Source organism: Triticum aestivum, chromosome 7A (assembly GCF_018294505.1).
Source record: "Triticum aestivum cultivar Chinese Spring chromosome 7A, IWGSC CS RefSeq v2.1, whole genome shotgun sequence".
In the NCBI taxonomy this organism is placed as follows: Eukaryota; Viridiplantae; Streptophyta; class Magnoliopsida; order Poales; family Poaceae; genus Triticum; species Triticum aestivum.
This window is the reverse complement of record NC_057812.1, coordinates 567,894,875-567,912,971: the sequence shown is the minus strand read 5'-3', so window position 1 is coordinate 567,912,971 and position 18,097 is coordinate 567,894,875.

The window sequence follows — 18,097 nt, the reverse complement described above, 5'->3', positions numbered from 1 at the left end:
TCCCTGGGCCGGGCGGGTCGCGGCAGTGGAGGCGGTGACGTGGACCCCGGGCGGCGCGTGGGTGGCTGGAGGCGGCGTGTCCGGCGCCGGCGGACAATGTCCGGCGTGCGCGAGGGGTGGATCTAGGGTTTGACGAGGGGGATCCGGATTTCAGGGAAGGGGTCTATATATAGACATAGAGGTAGCTAGGAGAGTCCAAATGAGGTACGGTTTTCGGCCACGCGATCGTGATCGAACGCTCTAGATGATGGAGCAGAGTTTGGTGGGTATTGGGCCAAATTGGAGGGGTGTTGGGCTGCAACACACACGAGGCCTTTTCGGTCCCTCGATTAACCGTTGGAGTATCAAACGAAGTCCAAATGATACGAAACTTGACAGGCAGTCTACCGGTAGTAAACCAAGGCCGCTTGGAAAGTCTCGGTCCAATCCGGAAATGTTTAATCCCCACACTCGAAAGAAAGATAGAAATGACCACCGGAGGAGAACGAAGCGCCGGAATGCAAAACGGACAACGGGGAAAATGCCCGAATGCATGAGATGAACACGTATGCAAATGCAATGCACATGATGACATGATATGAGATGCATGACAACGATAACAACACATAGAGACAAAACCCGAACCCGAGGAAATAAATATAACTTAACGCCGGAAATGGCAAGAGTTGGAGTAGAAATTGGGAAAGTTACATCCGGGGTGTTACAACACTCCACCACTACGAAAGGATCTCGTCCCGAGATCTAGGACTGAAAGAACGCCGGGTACTCAGAACGGAGGTGATCCTCGCGTTCTCAGGTAGCTTCACGACCGGAATGGTGTGACCACTTGACTTTGAGAAATTTGATTGACTTGTTGCGAGTCTTGCGTTCAGTCTCTTTGAGAATAGCAACTGGGTGCTCACGATAAGAGAGATCTCTTGGAGCTCAATGTCCTCGAAGTTCACGGTGCGTTCAGGAGTCTTGAAGCACTTTCGGAGCTGAGAGGCATGGAACATGTCATGAACATTTGCAAAGTTTGAAGGAAGCTCGAGTTGATAGGCGAGGTCGCCTCTCTTGCTGACAATCTTGAAAGGTCCCACGTATCTAGGGGAAAGCTTCCCTTTGATATCGAAGCGACGAGTACCTTTCATAGGAGACACACGGAGGTAAACATGATCTCCGATCTCGAAAGCCAAATCGCGGTGCTTACTATCATAGTAGCTCTTCTGACGGGATTGGGCTGCTTTGAGGTTATCTCGAATGACTTTGCACATTTCTTCTGCCTCTGTGATTAAGTCATTACCCAAAAGCTGACGTTCAGCAGTTTCAGACCAATTGAGAGGGGTACGGCACTTCCTGCCATACAGAATTTCAAATGGGGCCTTGCCCGAACTTGCTTGAAAACTGTTGTTGTAGGAGAATTTAGCATAAGGAAGACAATCCTCCCACTTCATGCCGAAGGAGATCACACAAGCCCTGAGCATATCTTCAAGAATCTGGTTGACACGCTCGACTTGACCGCTAGTTTGAGGATGGAAAGCTGTGCTGAAGCAGATGTTAGTGCCCATGGCCTTCTGAAAAGAATCCCAAAACTTCGAGGTAAAGATGCTGCCACGGTCTGAAGAGATCACTTGTGGAATACCGTGCAGAGAGACAATACGAGAGGTGTAGAGTTCCGCCAATTGAGCTGAAGTGATCGACTCTTTGATAGGCAGAAAGTGAGCCACATTAGTGAGTTTGTCGATGACAACGAATATAGCATCATTGCCACGCTTGGACTTTGGAAACCCAGTCACGAAGTCCATTTCAATGTGGTCAAACTTCCATTCTGGAATGGCAAGAGGTTGGAGGAGACCAGCTGGCCTTTGGTGTTCTGCCTTCACTCTTCTGCAAACATCATATTCATTCACGAATTGAGCGATCTCGCGCTTCATTCGAGTCCACCAATAAGCTTGCTTGAGGTCCTGATACATCTTCGTGCTCCCAGGGTGGATGGAGAGGAGAGAATTGTGAGCCTCGTTCATGATCACTTTACGAAGTTCACCTTTGGGCACAACAATATGATCCTCAAAGAAGAGAGTGTCCTTGTCATCAAGGCGGTAGCACTTGTACTTGGACTGACTCTTGGCAATCCCAATCTTCACCTTTTTCACCATAGCATCAAGAAGCTGAGCTTGGCGAATCTGGTCTTCCAAGGTAGGAGAGACTTGAAGGTTGGCGAGGAAACCTTGAGGAACAACTTGCAGGTTAAGTTTGCGGAAGGCTTCACAAAGCTCGGGTTGATAAGGCTTGAGAATAAGACTGTTACAATAAGCTTTCCTGCTCAATGCGTCAGCAATCACATTGGCCTTGCCTGGAGTATACTCGATACTCGGATTATACTCTTGAATCATTTCGACCCATCGAGTTTGCCTGAGGTTGAGATTAGGCTGAGTGAAGATGTACTTGAGACTCTTGTGATCAGTGAAAATGTCCACTTTTCTTCCCAATAGAAGATGTCTCCAAGTCAAAAGAGCATGCACAACTGCCGCCAACTCGAGATCATGAGTGGGGTAGTTCTTCTCATTAGGCTTCAACTGGCGAGATGTATAAGCAACAACTTTCTTCTCTTGCATCAATACTGCGCCAAGACCTTGGAGAGAGGCATCATAAAAGACCTCGTACGGCTTGGATTCATCAGGCGGAGTCAGAACTGGAGCAGTGTTCAATTTCTCTTTCAAAGTGTTGAAAGCAATGTCACACTCCGGAGACCAAACATACTTGACGTGCTTCTGGAGAAGATTAGAGAGAGGCTTCGCGATCTTAGAAAAGTTTTCAATGAATCTTCGGCAATAGCTTGCGAGACCGAGAAAACTGCGGAGTTGCTTCACGTTCTGAGGAGGTTCCCAATTCACAATTGCAGACACCTTCTCAGGATTTACGGCAATGCCCTTGGCAGAGATGATATGACCAAGATAAAGAACCTCATCGAGCCAAAATTCACACTTGGAGAACTTGGCGTAGAACTTGTGTTCTCTGAGCTTATCAAGAACCAAACACAAGTGCTTGGCATGATCTTCCTTGTTCTTGGAGAAAACCAGAATGTCGTCGAGATAGACCAAAACGAAGTCATTGGTGTAGGCGTTGAAGATGAAGTTCATCATGCGAGAGAACGTCGGAGGAGCGTTGACGAGACCAAAAGACATGACAGTGTATTCATATGAACCAAAGCTTGTCCTAAAAGCCATCTTGGGAATATCTTGCTCACGGATACGAATCTGATGATAACCCATACAGAGATCAAGCTTGGAGAATACTTGGGCACCTTTGAGTTGTTCGAACAGCTCATTGATGTTGGGAAGTGGGTATTTGTTCTTGATGGTCTTCTTGTTCACTGGACGGTAATCAACACAAAGTCGGTCCGTTCCATCCTTCTTCTTCACAAAAAGAACACCACAACCCCACGGAGAAGAACTAGGCCGGATGAGACCCACTTTCTCTTGAATATCGAGTTGCTTCTTCAGCTCCTTCAACTCTTTAGGTCTGAGCTCGTAAGGACGCTTGCACACAGGTTCCGTGCCAGGCTCAAGATCAATAACGAATTCAACTGGCCGGTGCGGAGGCATTCCTGGAAGCTCTTCTAGAAAGACGTCTTGATATTCGCAAACGACTGGAATTTGCGAGATGGCATCGAGTTCACCCTTCTCATTGAGAGAAAACAGACGGATGGCATTATCCCGAGCGGCAAAGACAATTAAATCCTCAAACGAATGAGTCAATTGAATCTACCTGGCTGCACAATCAAGCTGAGCCTTGTGCTTAGCAAGCCAATCCATCCCGAGAATAAGATCAATATCCGAGTTACCAAGAACCATTGGAGAAGCCAGAAACTTGAAATCACCCATCATGATAGAAATATCCGGAATCTCGTGATTAGCAAGCAAACATTTACCTGGAGAGACAACTGCTAACGGTTTATGCATAACTTGGGAAGTCAACTCATGCTTAGATGCAAAAGGTTTCGAGATGAAGCAATGAGATGCACCCGTGTCAAAAAGAACTTTTGCAGGAACATCGTTAATAGGAAGGTTACCCATAATCACATCTGACGAGTCCTCTGCCTGGGCTGCGTTCATCAAGTTGACCTTGGCGTGCTTGGGGTTATGCTTGACCACAGCTGTACTTGCCGATCTGACAGGAGGAGGAGGAGGAAGACGCCTCTGGTTGAAAGACTTGTTGGCATAGTGACCCTTCTGTTGGCACTTGTTGCACGTGACCTCTGAAAGCGGACGGTGATACGGAGCACTCGATCTTGGAGCTTGACACGAAGTCTTGTTCTGAAAGCCAGGGTTGGGAGGGTGGGAAGAACCACTGCCACCTTTGCTCTTCTACTGATACGGCTGACGGAACAGAGGAGGAGGAAGCCAAAACTTCTGCTGCTTGGCCACTTGAGTAGAGGAAGAAAGAGTAACATCTCTGACTCGCTTCTTGGAAGCATCACACCTCAACTGAGCAGCCTCTTGCTTCAGTGCCATGTTGTAGAACTCATCGTATCTCAAGGGTTCAAAGAGGACAAGAGCGAGCTGAATTTCTTCTCTGACACCACCCTTGAACTGGTATATCATGCTCTTCTCATCAGGGACGTCCTGCTTGGCAAAGCGGGCGAGCTTCTGGAACAACTTGTTGTAGTCATAGACAGACAAAGAGCCTTGCTTCAGATTGCGGAATTCCTCACGCTTGCTTTCAACCACGCTCTGAGGAATATGATGAGCTCGGAAATCTCGACATAAATCATCCCAAGTGATAACACGTCCGCCCCTGGAGTCCTTGTACTGCTGGAACCATTCTGCAGCTTGATCTTTGAGCTGGAAGGAAGCAAACTTAACAAAGTCCTTAGGCCTGACGTTACTGCACTCGAAATGCTTGCACAGATCCACAAGCCAATCGTCAGCATCGGTTGCCTCAACACAATTGCTGAAAGTCTTTGGCCCGTTAGCAAGGAACTGGTTGAGTGAAGCAAAGTGATTTTGATTGTTGCCTTGATTCCCTTGGTTGCCTTGATTGCGCTCTTGAAGAATTTGCATGATCAACTGTGTGTTTGCATTGGTTGCGGCCATCATAGCTTGCCATGCCTCCGGAGGAGGTGGAGGTGGTGGCGGATCAGGATTCGGAGTCGTGTGCGTTGGAGGAGCCATCCTGAAGAGGTTGACCACCATTAGCACATTGACAGAAAAATATTGAAGCTGAATCCAACAGAATGAAAATTGCAACATATAGTCTTCACATCCGAACAAAATGAACGAATGCATTCCTCTTGAAATGGTCACATATCCATAAATTGAGAAGCCACGTAGAATGAAGGTAGAGAAATAAATCAACAAGGTACAGATCAAGAACGTATAATCGGTAAGAAATCCCAATCTCAAACAAATATCCGTGGAAGAAGAACTACAGCTACTAGAATTCCCACCTATGAAACTCCCGAGCCTTTCCGGTTATGCAATCAGGTGTTGGGGATACAGGGGAAGCATAATATCTCACCCAAACTAGCAAATCCTACATCCAGCTATATCCATCCTTCAACACATAACCAAGAAACCTTCGGAAACCATCTACCTCAACCTTCGAAAAGCATCCGTTATACAAGTTATGGCGATACTCCCAAACTCCCGCCCTAGTACTGGGTGGCGTCGAGGTTATCTCACCAATGAACTGCATAAAAGAGATTCTCGATGTCGGCGTACTAGACTCAGGTATTCCAGAACTGCAACGATAAAATTATGATGACAACACCTCAGAGCTCAACTCCCCGGGACACTTCCACTAAACCCCTCACAGGAGGCACCAAGACAATGTTCTCATCATAAAACCATCGGAACGATTCCAAGATACCCGCGTGATCCTAAAAAAAATTAGTGAAATTTGAGAAGAGAAGAGTCAAAACTCTACGTCAAGATGCCTTACCAGAGCGATGAGGAGACTGGGAAGTAAAAAGAATTCCTAAACTCTCCGATATATAATTCCTAAACGACTCAAAACATTTTTCTAGACACAACTCGGCCGCTAAAAACGATCAAGCAATGGGGCTCCTAAGGTCGGGGAAGGCTCTGATACCAACTTGTAACACCCTCGATGCGACTATAGCTCCCACGTGTCGAGGCACGACTTAGAGACATAATCGCATTGAAGGCATATGTCGCAAGTTAGGCAATCTTCACAACATCCCATGTAATATGATAATAAAAGGGGAGATAACATAGTTGGCTTACACTCACCACATCAATCAAGTACATAAATAACATTACATCATCCAAACACTCATGGCCCGACTACGATGCCAAAATGAAAGATAACCCAACAAGCGACACGGTCCCAATCACCCCCAACTGGGCACCACTACTGATCATCGGGAAAGGAAACATAGTAACGTTGAGAGTCTTCGTCAAACTCCCACTTGAGCTCATACGCGTCTCCTGGAGCGGAATCATTAGGCCCTGCATCTGGTGTGATAGTAAACTGTGAGCCACAGGGACTCAGCAATCTCGCACCCTCGCGATCAAGACTATTTAAGCTTATAGGTAAGGCAAGGTAAATATATGTGGAGCTGCAGCAAGCGACTAGCATATATGGTGGCTAACTTATTCGCAAAGGAGAGCGAGAAGAGGAGGCAAAGCGCGAGCGAGAAACTAGAGAGCAACCTGCGCAAACATTACTCCAACACTGTGTCCACTTCCCGGACTCCGCCGAGAAGAGGCCATCACGGTAACACACTCCTGGGCCTGGCGGGCCGCGGCGGTGGAGGCGATGACGTGGACACGTGGCGGCACGTGGGTGGCTGGAGGCGGCGTGTCCGGCGCCGGCGGACAATGTCCGGCGCACGCGAGGGGTGGATCTAGGGTTTGACGAGGGGGATCCGGATTTCAGGGAAGGGGTCTATATATAGGCATAGAGGGAGCTAGGAGAGTCCAAATGAGGTGCGGTTTTCGGCCACGAGGTCGTGATCGAACGCGCTAGATGATGGAGCAGAGTTAGGTGGGTTTTGGGCCAAATTGGAGGGGTGTTGGGCTGCAACTCACACGAGGCCTTTTCGGTCCCTCGGTTAACCGTTGGAGTATCAAACGAAGTCCAAATGATACGAAACTTGACAGGTGGTCTACCGGTAGTAAACCAAGGCCGCTTGGCAAGTCTCGGTCCAATCCAGAAATGTTTAATCCCCACACACGAAAGAAAGCTAGAAATGATCACCGGAGGAGAACGAAGCGCCGGAATGCAAAACAGACAACGGGGAAAATGCTCGAATGCATGAGATGAACACGTATGCAAATGCAATGCACATGATGACATGATATGAGATGCATGACAATGATAACGACACACGGAGACAAAACCCGAACCCGAGGAAATAAATATAACTTAACGCCGGAAATGGCAAGAGTTGGAGTACAAATTGGGAAAGTTACATCCGGGGTGTTACATCATAAGCATGATATTCTTCATTCATAGATAAAAGATGGTAGTCCCCGAGCTCTCCTCGGGGGGCCTATTGTCTCATACTTAGTACAAAAGTTAGTGTGATACATACTGCATTTCAACTGTAAAATCTTCGGAGGAGGTTGGCGTTCCATGGTCGTTCCGACTCCTTGCCGGAGTCGTCTCTCTTTCGTGCCTTTGGCTTATGCTCGTCGATCAAGTAGTAGGAGTCGTTGCCTAAAGCTCTGCTGATGACGAAGGGGCCCTCCCAAGGGGCCGAGAGCTTGTGCTGGCCGGCTGTTTGCTGGATCAACCGGAGCATAAGATCGCCCTCTTGGAAGGATCTTGGCTTGACCTTCCGGCTGTGGTAGCGGCGCAGGCCCTGCTGATGGATGGCGGACCGGCTGAGGGCTAACAGCCGGCCTTCTTCCAGCAGGTCGACGCCGTCTTCTCGTGCTTCCTTGGCCTCCGCCTCCGTGTACATGGTTACCCGAGGCGAGTCGAACTCGATGTCAGTTAGGATAACCGCCTCGGCACCATACACGAGGAAGAAAGGAGTGAAGCCAGTTGACTTGTTTGGGGTAGTGCGCAGACTCCAGAGGACGGCCGGCAGCTCATCGAGCCAACAGTCGGCCGAACGCTCCAGTGGTACGACCAGTCAGGGTTTGATGCCGGAAAGGATGAGGCCGTTCGCTCGCTCGACCTGGCCGTTTGACTGCGGGTGGGCAACGGACGCTAAGTCCAACCGAATGCCTTGCGTCGCGCAGAAACGTGCCAAGGCTCCCTTGGCAAAATTCGTGCCATTGTCGGTGATGATGTTGTGTGGCACGCCGTACCGAGTTGTTATTTCTGCGATAAATGTCACGGCAGTCGGCCCATTCAGCTTCTTGATCGGCTTTGCCTCAATCCATTTGGTGAATTTGTCCACAGCGATAAGCAGATGTGTCATGCCGCCGCGCACCATCTTGAATGGGCCCACCATGTCCAGTCCCCAAACGGCCAAGGGCCAAGTGAGGGGAATGGTCTTGAGTGCTGAAGCCGGCATGTGTTGCTTGGAGCTGAAGAGTTGGCACCCTTTGCAATGTTTAACTAAGTCCTTGGCGTCATCCAAAGCAGTCGGCCAAAAGAAACCATGGCGGAAAGCTTTGGCGACGAGTGATCTTGAGGCCGCATGGTGGCTGCATTCTCCTTGGTGGATGTCTCTGAGGATTGCAATGCCCTTCTCTTGCTCGACGCATTGCTGGAGGACTCAAGTGACACTGCGCTTGACGAGCTCTCTGTTGACGATTGTGTATGCTCCGGCTTGGTGTTGGACTTGTCTTGCCTCTGTTTCGTCAGCCGGCAGATCTTGGTTTATTAGGAGGTTGAGGATGGACTGAGCCCATGATGGAGCTGTGACTTCTTCTATTGCCAACACGGTTATTGTGACCAGGGCGGGCGGGCTGGGTGGTGAAATGCTGGAGTCGGCCGCCGCCTGCTGTGTTGGTGCAGCCTCCGGGCCGACTACCGCAGTCCCCGAGCCGGGTGTGGTAGTCCTCGGGTCGGGCGTAACTACGGAAGTCCCCGAGCCGCCTGCTGATGTCCCCGGGCTGACTATCGAAGTTCCCGGGTCACCCGCTTGGTTCTTCGAGCCGGACCCGGCTGTATCGGGGTCAGGCGGCACGAAGATGAAATCGGACTCTGGAGACGGCTTGATAGACGGCTTGAGGAGGCGTTGTAGAGAGATACCGGTTGGTATTGCTTGCCAAGTGGAGCCTATTTGAGCCAGGGCATCAGCTGGCTTGTTGTCGGCTCGCGGTACGTGGAGGAACTCGCATCCTTCAAAGTACCCACTGATCTACTAAACGAGGAAGCGGTAGCTTGCCATATTTGCGTCCTTGGCATCCCAGTCGCCGGATGATTGCTGGACCACCAAGTCCGAGTCGCCATAACATAGGATCCGGCGAATGCCGAGCTCTTTGGCAAGCCGGAGCCCGTGTATGAGCGCCTCGTACTCGGCCACGTTGTTGGAGGCGGCAAAGTGAATTTGCAGCGTGTATCTGAGCTTGTCGCCTTTGGGAGAGGTGACGATGACGCCGACTCCCAAGCCGGTGCGCATCTTGGACCCATCGAAGTGCATGGGCGCCAATGAGTGGAGTCGGGAGCTGGCGGCAGGTACTGGGTCTCGGCCCAGTCGACGAGGAAGTCGGCCAATGCTTGGGACTTGATGACGGTGCAAGGCTTGTAGAAAATCATGTACGGGGCCAGCTCGATGGCCCATTTCGTCACCCGGCCAGATGCATCCCGGCTGCCTATGATCTCGGTCAGCGGGGCGGTGCATACAACCGTGATGGGATGCTCTTGGCGGCGAAGTACACGCCGTAGCACATCTTCTGGTAGTGCGGGTAGTTCTGCTTCGAGGTAGACACCACCTTGCTCAAATAGTACACCGGCCTCTGGACCGGCTGGGCTCGGCCCTCTTCTGGGCGTTGGACTACGATGACGGTGCTGACCACCCGGCTGGTTGCGGCAATGTAGAGGAGCATGGGCTCTTTCTCAGTCGGTGCCGCCAGGACAGGCGGCGTGGCCAGCATCTTCTTCAGCTCGTGAAAAGCTTGGTCGGCTTGGTTATTCCACTCGAAGTGAGTGGTCTTCTTCATGAGGTGGTAGAGGGGAGAGCTTTCTCTCTGAGCCGGCTGATGAAGCGGTTCAGGGAGGCCAAGCATCCGGTGAACTTCTGGACATCTCGAAGTTTGGTGGGAATCGCCATTCTCTCAATGGCCTTGATCTTTACTGGGTTGCATTCGATGCCGCGTTCGGAAACCAGGAAGCCTAGGAGTTGGCCGGCTGGCACTCCGAACACGCATTTCTCGGGGTTGAGCTTGATTTGGAACCGGCGTAGGTTCTCAAATGTTTCCTTGAGGTCTTCCAGCAAGGTGATGCGCTTCTCCGTCTTCACCACAATGTCGTCTACGTAGACATGTGCATTTCTGCCGAGCTGCTTGAGGAGGCACTTCTGCATGCAACGCTGAAAAGTGGCACCGGCATTTCTCAAGCCGAATGTCATAGTCAGGTAGCAAAAGGCTCCGAATGGCATGATGAAGGCGGTCTTCAGGCGGTCTGCCGGATCTAACTTTATCTAGTGGTATCCTGAGTAAGCATCCAAGAAACTCAACAGCTCGCATCCGGCCGTGGAGTCTATCACTTGATCAATCCTTGACAGGGCAAAGGGATCTTTGGGGCAGGCCTTGTTGAGGCTCGTGTAGTCTATGCACATGCGCCACTTGTTGTTCTTCTTTAGCACGAGGACCGGGTTGGCGAGCCACTCTGGAAAGAACACTTCCATAATGAAGCCGGCTGCCAGAAGCCGGGCTATCTCTTCTCCTACGATCCTTCTTTTCTCCTCCGACAGTCGGCGGAGGGGTTGTTTGATTGGTTTTGCGTCTTCTCGGACGTGTAGCTTGTGCTCGGCGAATTCCTTTGGAACACCCGGCATGTCCTTGGGGGACCATGCAAAGATGTCCCGATTCTCATGGAGGAAATCGGCGAGCTCGCCTTCCTATTTGCTGTTTAGGTTTGCTCCGATGACGGCAAATCTCTCTGGGTGCTCGGGGTGAAGAGTTATCTTCTTCGTCTCCTTTGGCCGGCTGGAAAGATCCTTGGGCATCATACTCCATGGGATCGGGGGACAAGGCCGACTGTTTGCCGGCCATGGCCACGACTCGGTCCAACATCTTCTTTTCTTCGGCAATCACAAGGGACTCGGCCAGCCGGCTGCTGCGCACTCGGAAGATTTCTTGTAATCGCCGGCTATGGTGATGATGCCTTTGGTGCTCGGCATCTTCATCTTGAGGTAAGCATAGTGGGGAACAACCATCAACCTGGCCAAGGAAGGTCGCCCAAGCAATGCATGGTAGGGGCTCTCCAGGTCCACCACTTCAAACTAGATCGCCTCCCGGCGGAAATGCTCCTTGTCCCCAAAGAGTACGTCAATCTTGATCTTGCCAATGGGGGCGCAGGACAGGCCGGGTACGATGCCATGGAACACAGTCCGAGTAGGCATGAGTTGCTTCGTCTTGACGTTCAGCTTCTCCAGGGTGTCACGGTACAGGATGTTGATGCTGCTCCCGCCGTCTATCAGCACGCGGGAGAAACAGGCGGCGCATCTGTCCATTGCAAGGGTGGCATCCAGAACCAACGCATAAGAGCCGGGAGATGGCATCACCTCTGGGTGGTCGGCCCGGCTCCAGCTGATAGGTTTTTCTGATCAGTGCATGTGTTCGACAGGGTTGGCAGCGCCCATGCTGACCTCCTGGTGCTCTCGGCGTCTGCCGCACCGGTGTTCGGTCTGGCTTGTAAAGACGACATAGGCGGCATGCTCGTCGGGGAACTCATCATGCACGGCTCCGACTGTAGGCCGAGCGGTCGGCGGCTGCGGAGCCGGAAGCGGCGGACCGGCAGGCGGAGGCGACGCGAGCCCTTCGCCTTTGGAGATTCGGGTGAGCCAGTGGCACTTCCGGGTTGTGTGGTTGGATGACTTCGCGCCGCTGTGGAACTTGCATGGGGCGTCGAGAGTTTGCTCGTGGGAGAAGGCCGGCTGCCAAGTCGGCTTGCCGCCCCTCTGTTTCTTGGGTGCGGGCCGCCCTTCGGGCTGCTCGTCTTCGACTGTGGCCACATGCCGACTGGTGGAGGGAGGCACAGGGCCCTTGCGCTTGTGGTCGTTCTGGTGTGGGCGTCGGCCGGAGTCCCCAGCCGGCGTCTTGGGCGCCGGGTTGAGTACTTTCCCGGATGCGTCTACCTGGAGCTCGGTCTTCATTGAGGAGTCAGCGGTGGCGTACTTGTCCGCTATGTCCAGAAGCTCGTCGAGGGTAGTTGGCTCATGCAGAGAAGCTTGTGCTTGAGGAGGGTGCCTTCTCGGCACCCGGCAGTGAAGTATTCTATGGCTTTCACCTCGTGCACCCCTTCGCAAGAGTTGTGGAGCTCGGCCCAACGCGTGAGGTAGTCGCGAGTGGACTCGGTTGGGCCTTGTACACACAAGGAGAGCTGTCTGGGCTTGGGAGCCCGCTTGTAGGTGTTGGTGAAGTTGCGGACGAAGGCTTCTGTGAAGTCTAGCCAGCTGTTGATGCTGTATGGCTTGAGGCTGTTGAGCCAGGTCCGCGCCGTGCCTTGCAGCATGAGGGGCACATACTTCACGGAAACGCGCCTGTTGCCGTTTGCTATGATAACCGCCGTGGAGTAGTCGATCAACCAATATTCCGGCTTCACGGAGCCGTTGTACTTGGGCGTGTATCTTGGGAGCGAGAACCCTTTGGGGAAAGGCTCGTCGCGGATGCGGGGGCCGAAGCAAGGCGGGCCGACATCATCTTCTTCTTCCAGCGCCAGGGATCACGCAGGGCGGTCGATCCGATGGCGGGCGTCGTTCTCGCCGACTCCTTCACGGCGACCTAGTCGGCCGCTGAGAGTCGGATGCGCAACAGGCGGTGGGGTGGGATATCTCCCCCCACGGGGCCGAGGCGGAGGCGGGTTGCCCCGCCACTCCATGGCCCGGGGATGGCCTTCTACATCTCGCTCGATGGAGATTCGGGTTCGGCTTCGGCTGGCAGCCGGCTCTTTCTCGGGCGGCACGCAGGTTCTCGAGTGGAGTGGCGTAGACTGGGCGGTCGACTCTTAGCGTGTCGGCGACGACAGTGCCGCGCTGCCTGACAACGCCGGCCCGGCTGGGCCTGCCTGGGGGCGGCATGCCAAAGGCGGCGCGGTCGGCTTCGCGCTGGTGGGCCTCAGTGAGGCGTCTCATGGAAGCCAACTTCCGGCCCTCCGCGAGGAGGGCGAGGCAGTGAGCCTCCAGTGCTTCGGCATCGGCATCGGCCGGGAGGGGGATGGACAAGTCGTGGACCATCGCATGCGGGGCATCGTGGGCGCTCTCGTCAGAAGCGTCGCCGTGGCCGATGACCATCACCTCAGTGGTGACAGCGTCGCAGCCATCGGCCCGGGGAAGCGGGTCGTTGTAGATCGTGACATCAGTGGGGAAAGTGTCGAGTGAGGCCGTGTCGGAGTCGACAGGCATCGGATCGGTGGAGCCAACCGACTCCAAGTCCACAGCAGGCTCACCGGAGACGTGGAGCTGGTCGAGGAGGTTGACGAGGTAGTCGGTGCCCGCGTCAGAGGCGAGCTCGTCAGAGATGAGGGTCTTGTCAAGGAGATCGGCGAGGCCGCTCGCTGCACAGAGGTTGGTGACACCTTGCAGCGCGTCGTGGCAAGCGCCATCGGGCGTGCCGGGCTGGCTACGCTCGCTGGGGAGGAAGAGGGTTCCCGTCCAGAACAGGTCTCCGGGCGACGGTGCACCTGGCCCCATGGTGGGCGCCAAATGTCGGGTGGTAGGTGTGACATATGCCAACGGGTGGCTTATCGTTGTGGGAGCCAGTAAGACGTCGCCGGTGCCTGGAAGCGGGATGAGGCGAAGACATGCACGCCGGCGAATCTTACCCAGCTTCGGGGCTCTCCGTGGAGATAACACCCCTACTGCTGCTCTGCGGGGTCTCCGCATGATCACTAGATGAACAAGTAGCTACACGATGCTCCTTGAGCTGTTTTGTGAGAAGAAGAAGAAGAGCATGGCTAGCCCTCCTCCCCTCTCTATGTGGTGTCTAGAACTAGCTTGGATCAACCCTTTGCATGGGTGTCCCGGGGGGTTTATATAGGCCTACCCCCCGGGGGTACAATGGTAATCCGGCTGGGCGTGGGGCCCAGCCGTCTGTGTCTACACTCGCCGGCTTCTGCGCCGGCTGCTGGGGCCCGCCGGCTGCTGGGTCCCGCCGGCTGCCGGCTCCTTGGTCGACAGGCAGGCCCCACTGTGCAGGGCCTTGTCGGTGGCTAGTTACTGTTGCTTAATCCTGGTGACGAGGGCTTCGCCGAGGTGGGCGTGGCTACAGTGCCGCCGTCCAGCGGGTGGTCGCTGTAGCCTCACCGCGTCTTGTCTCCTTAATGGGGTGTTTCCTTCAAGGGAGGTGGCAAGCCGGATATGGAGAGCCGGCTCTGTCTTGGGCCGACTGGGGAGGCCTGGCCGCCTTCGGGTGTCTCTCTGCCCGAAGGGGCCCACCGCCCGTGGGCCGCACTGGCAGCCCGTCGTGGATGACATCAGGGTCAACATGGCAACAGTGCCGCGCCGGACGGGCCATGGCCACCCGTACGACGCACTGTGCCAGGAGTGCTCCGGGATTCGGGCGTGGCAGGCTTTACTGTAGCCACGCCCCGTCACATCGCCGTTATGTGGATGCAAACTTTGAGGGTACGGTCTTGACCGCTTGGTGGGAGTCGGCTTCTTGGAGTCGGCCTTCTCGCGGCCGGCTTCTCAGAGCCGGCCCTCCCGCGGCTTTCTTCATGAGGGCTAAAGTTGGGTCGCCTTCCGATAGCCAGCCTGGGAGGCAGCCGGCAAGGGGAAGGCGGCCCCACGTCTTGGATTCTTGAGGGCCGGATCAGCTTGTAATTTTTCAGAAGAGCCAGGGGGTGCCGGCTAGGCTACCCGTGGTCATTTGCTCCGACACCTTCTCCCTCTCCTCTCCTTCCTTCTTCTCCTACATGGACAAGGAAAGGGGGAAACCTACTCCTACTAGGAGTAGGAATCCCCCCCTTGGGCACGCCCCTTGTGTCCGGCTGTCGGTGTCAAAACCGGCAGATCTCGGGTAGGGGGTCCCGAACTGTGCGTCTAAGGCGGATGGTAACAGGAGGCAGGGGACACGATGTTTACCCAGGTTTGGGCCCTCTTTATGGAGGTAATACCCTACGTCCTGCTTGATTGTTCTTGATGATATGAGTAGTACAAGAGTTGATCTACCACGAGATCAAAGAGGCTAAACCCTAGAAGGTAGCCTATTGTATGATTGTATGTTGTCCTACGGACTAAAACCCTCCGGTTTATATAGACACCGGAGGCGGCTAGGGTTACACAAGGTCGGTTACAAAGGAGGAGATATACATATCCGTATTGCCTAGCTTGCCTTCCACGCCAAGTAGAGTCCCAGCCGGACACGAGACGAAGTCTTCAATCTTGTATCTTCATAGTCCAACAGTCCGGCCAAAGGATATAGTCCGGCTGTCCGGAGACCCCCTAATCCAGGACTCCCCCAGTAGCCCCTGAACCAGGCTTCAATGACGATGAGTCCGACGCGCAGTGTTGTCTTCGGCATTGCAAGGCGGGTTCCTCCTCCGAATACACCATTGAAGATTTTGAATACAAGGATAGTGTCCGACCCTGCAAAATAAGTTCCACATACCACCGTAGAGAGAATAATATTTCCACGAATCTAATCTGTTGACACGTTTTGACAGCATGACATCATGCCATGGCCCGGTTATTATTCGAACCGCTTTTCTTAGCCAGCTCCGCACATATCGCGAGGCGGTTTTCTTGACACGTCTTGTCAAAGCAGAGATTGTGTTCCCCTTATCACGAGATTCTCATCAATACGGACGTGGGTAACCCAACCGCGCCATCAATTACGGCGCCTGGGGAATAAGCGGTTTTGCTAGGCAAGTGGAGAGGCACATCGCCTCTTCCGCCCTTATAAAAGGGACAAAGATTTACTTTTTCACCCACGCCTTCTTCCTCCTCGCTTACGCATTCCCGCATACTCGAGCTCTAGCGCCCAAGCTCGCGTTCTTCTTCTTGAACCACTCCAAGCATGTCTGGAGCAGGAGGCAAGTGGATGGTCTCCTCCGTCATGGAGGAGAACATCAAAGAGTTATGGGAAGCCGGATACCTGGCTGCGGATATCACGCACCGGCTGCCGAATGCGGGGCAGATCATCCCAACGCCCGAACCCCATGAGAGGGTAGTTTTTTTACCCATTTTGTCCGCGGACTGGGATTCCCTCTCCACCCGTTTGTCCGCGGGCTCATGTTCTACTACGGGATGGATTTTCATGATCTGGCCCCCAATTTCATCCTCAACATCTCGGCATTTATCGTCGTGTGCGAGGCCTTCCTCCGCACCAGGCCCACTTTGGCCTATGGCTAAAAACCTTCAATGTCAAACCGAAGGTGGTGGGAGGCCATCAAGCAGAGTGCGGAGGCGACATGGTGGGCAAGATGCCTAATGTCACCTGGCTCGAGGGCACCTATGTGGATACCATAAAGGGGTGGCAATCGGGGTGGTTCTACATCACCGAGCAACGCAACTCCAACTGGGTGGCGGCCCCCAAATTTCGATCTGGAATCCCCACGTGGCTCACCTCCTGGAAAAAGAAGGGCATGTCCTAGGGTTCTTCGGTAGAGCTGATCGGACTCCAGACCTGCATCCAGAACATGACGAGCAGAAAAATCAAGCTTGTCAATGTGGTCCAGGTTATGCTCTTCCGCCGGATCCTTCCGTGCCAAAGACGGGCATTCAATTTGTGGGAGTTCGACTCGACCAAGCACCAGAAGCTGCGAGAGCTCTATGACACGACGCACGAGGATGTCTGGAGGGTGCTGTTCAAGAGCGCCGAGATGCCTCCCTCCCTCACCGAGGACCACGGACTCAGTGCAAAGTGCCGCGCCAATCCGTTAGGTTTTTATATCTCCCAGGGTATTTATTTGCCCCGGTTTAGTTGTGTGCAGGATCTGAACTTCCATGTCATTAATCAGGACTGGATAGAGACGGCGGAGCAGCTTGATAGCCCAGCCCCGCTGCCCGAAGATCCTGCAGACGCTCTTCTGACGAAGATGCTAACTCCGGCACCCTACGAGGTGCCGGAAAAGAAGACCAAGAAGAAGGCCGCGGGGACCCGAAAGGGTCTCTGGCGCAAGGTTGTAATGGAGTCATCGGACGATGACTCCGACGCGTACTCCTCCCACAGAAACGAGGACGAGGAGAAAAGTTCTCCCCCCAGCCGGGGGAGACAAGAAAAGGAAGGCCGACCCATCCGGGGAGGCCGAAGGGTCCAAGAAGGGAAGGACCCTCCCTCCGGACTGCGCCACGACGGCCGCCGACTGCGGTGATGAGTGGCTGCCCAGGGTCAAGCCCCTGGCGAAATCGTAAGTGTCCGGACACCATAGTACTTCATGGTATGTTTTATTGCACTGCCTCTCCTCATGCCAAACATGATTATGCAGTCCGTCCCGAGCTCATCTAGACGTACCCTCGTCGAGCGGCTCTTTGGACTCGTCGGATATGAACAGTGGTTCTCTTCTGACCGCTTCCACCCCTCGCCCTACGGACAACGCCGAGGTGTTGTCTCAAAAGGCACCGAGCCAAGGGGAGGTGGTCCTGGGGGCGCCTGGCGGCGACTTCCCGGGCCCTGGGTACCAAGGGAGCGAGGCTCCTACGGGCTTCGAGTTCGGGCCCCAGTCGGACACCGCGCCGGAACCATCGATGGTTCCAGACTCCGGCGGGCAGTCCCCCGTCAAGGGGGGCCAACCATCCGTGCCGGTGTCCTCTGTCCAACCAGACGCACTGGACAACCTGCTGGAAGCGCTTCCATCGAAGAAGAGCACCGCACTATCATGAGCGCGGTGGTCGAGAAGGTTCAGGCCGCCAAAAACGGACTGACCGAAGCTTGCGCCAGCCTCCTAACAGGCTTTGAGGTAAGCAATCAAAATATAAGAAAATATTACCGCATAGATAGTAGCCCCTAATGCTTTGTTCGGCATTCGCGAAGAAAAACCGAATAGAGGATCAAATGATAATGCAGGAGTCTAATTAGAGTATGTCTAT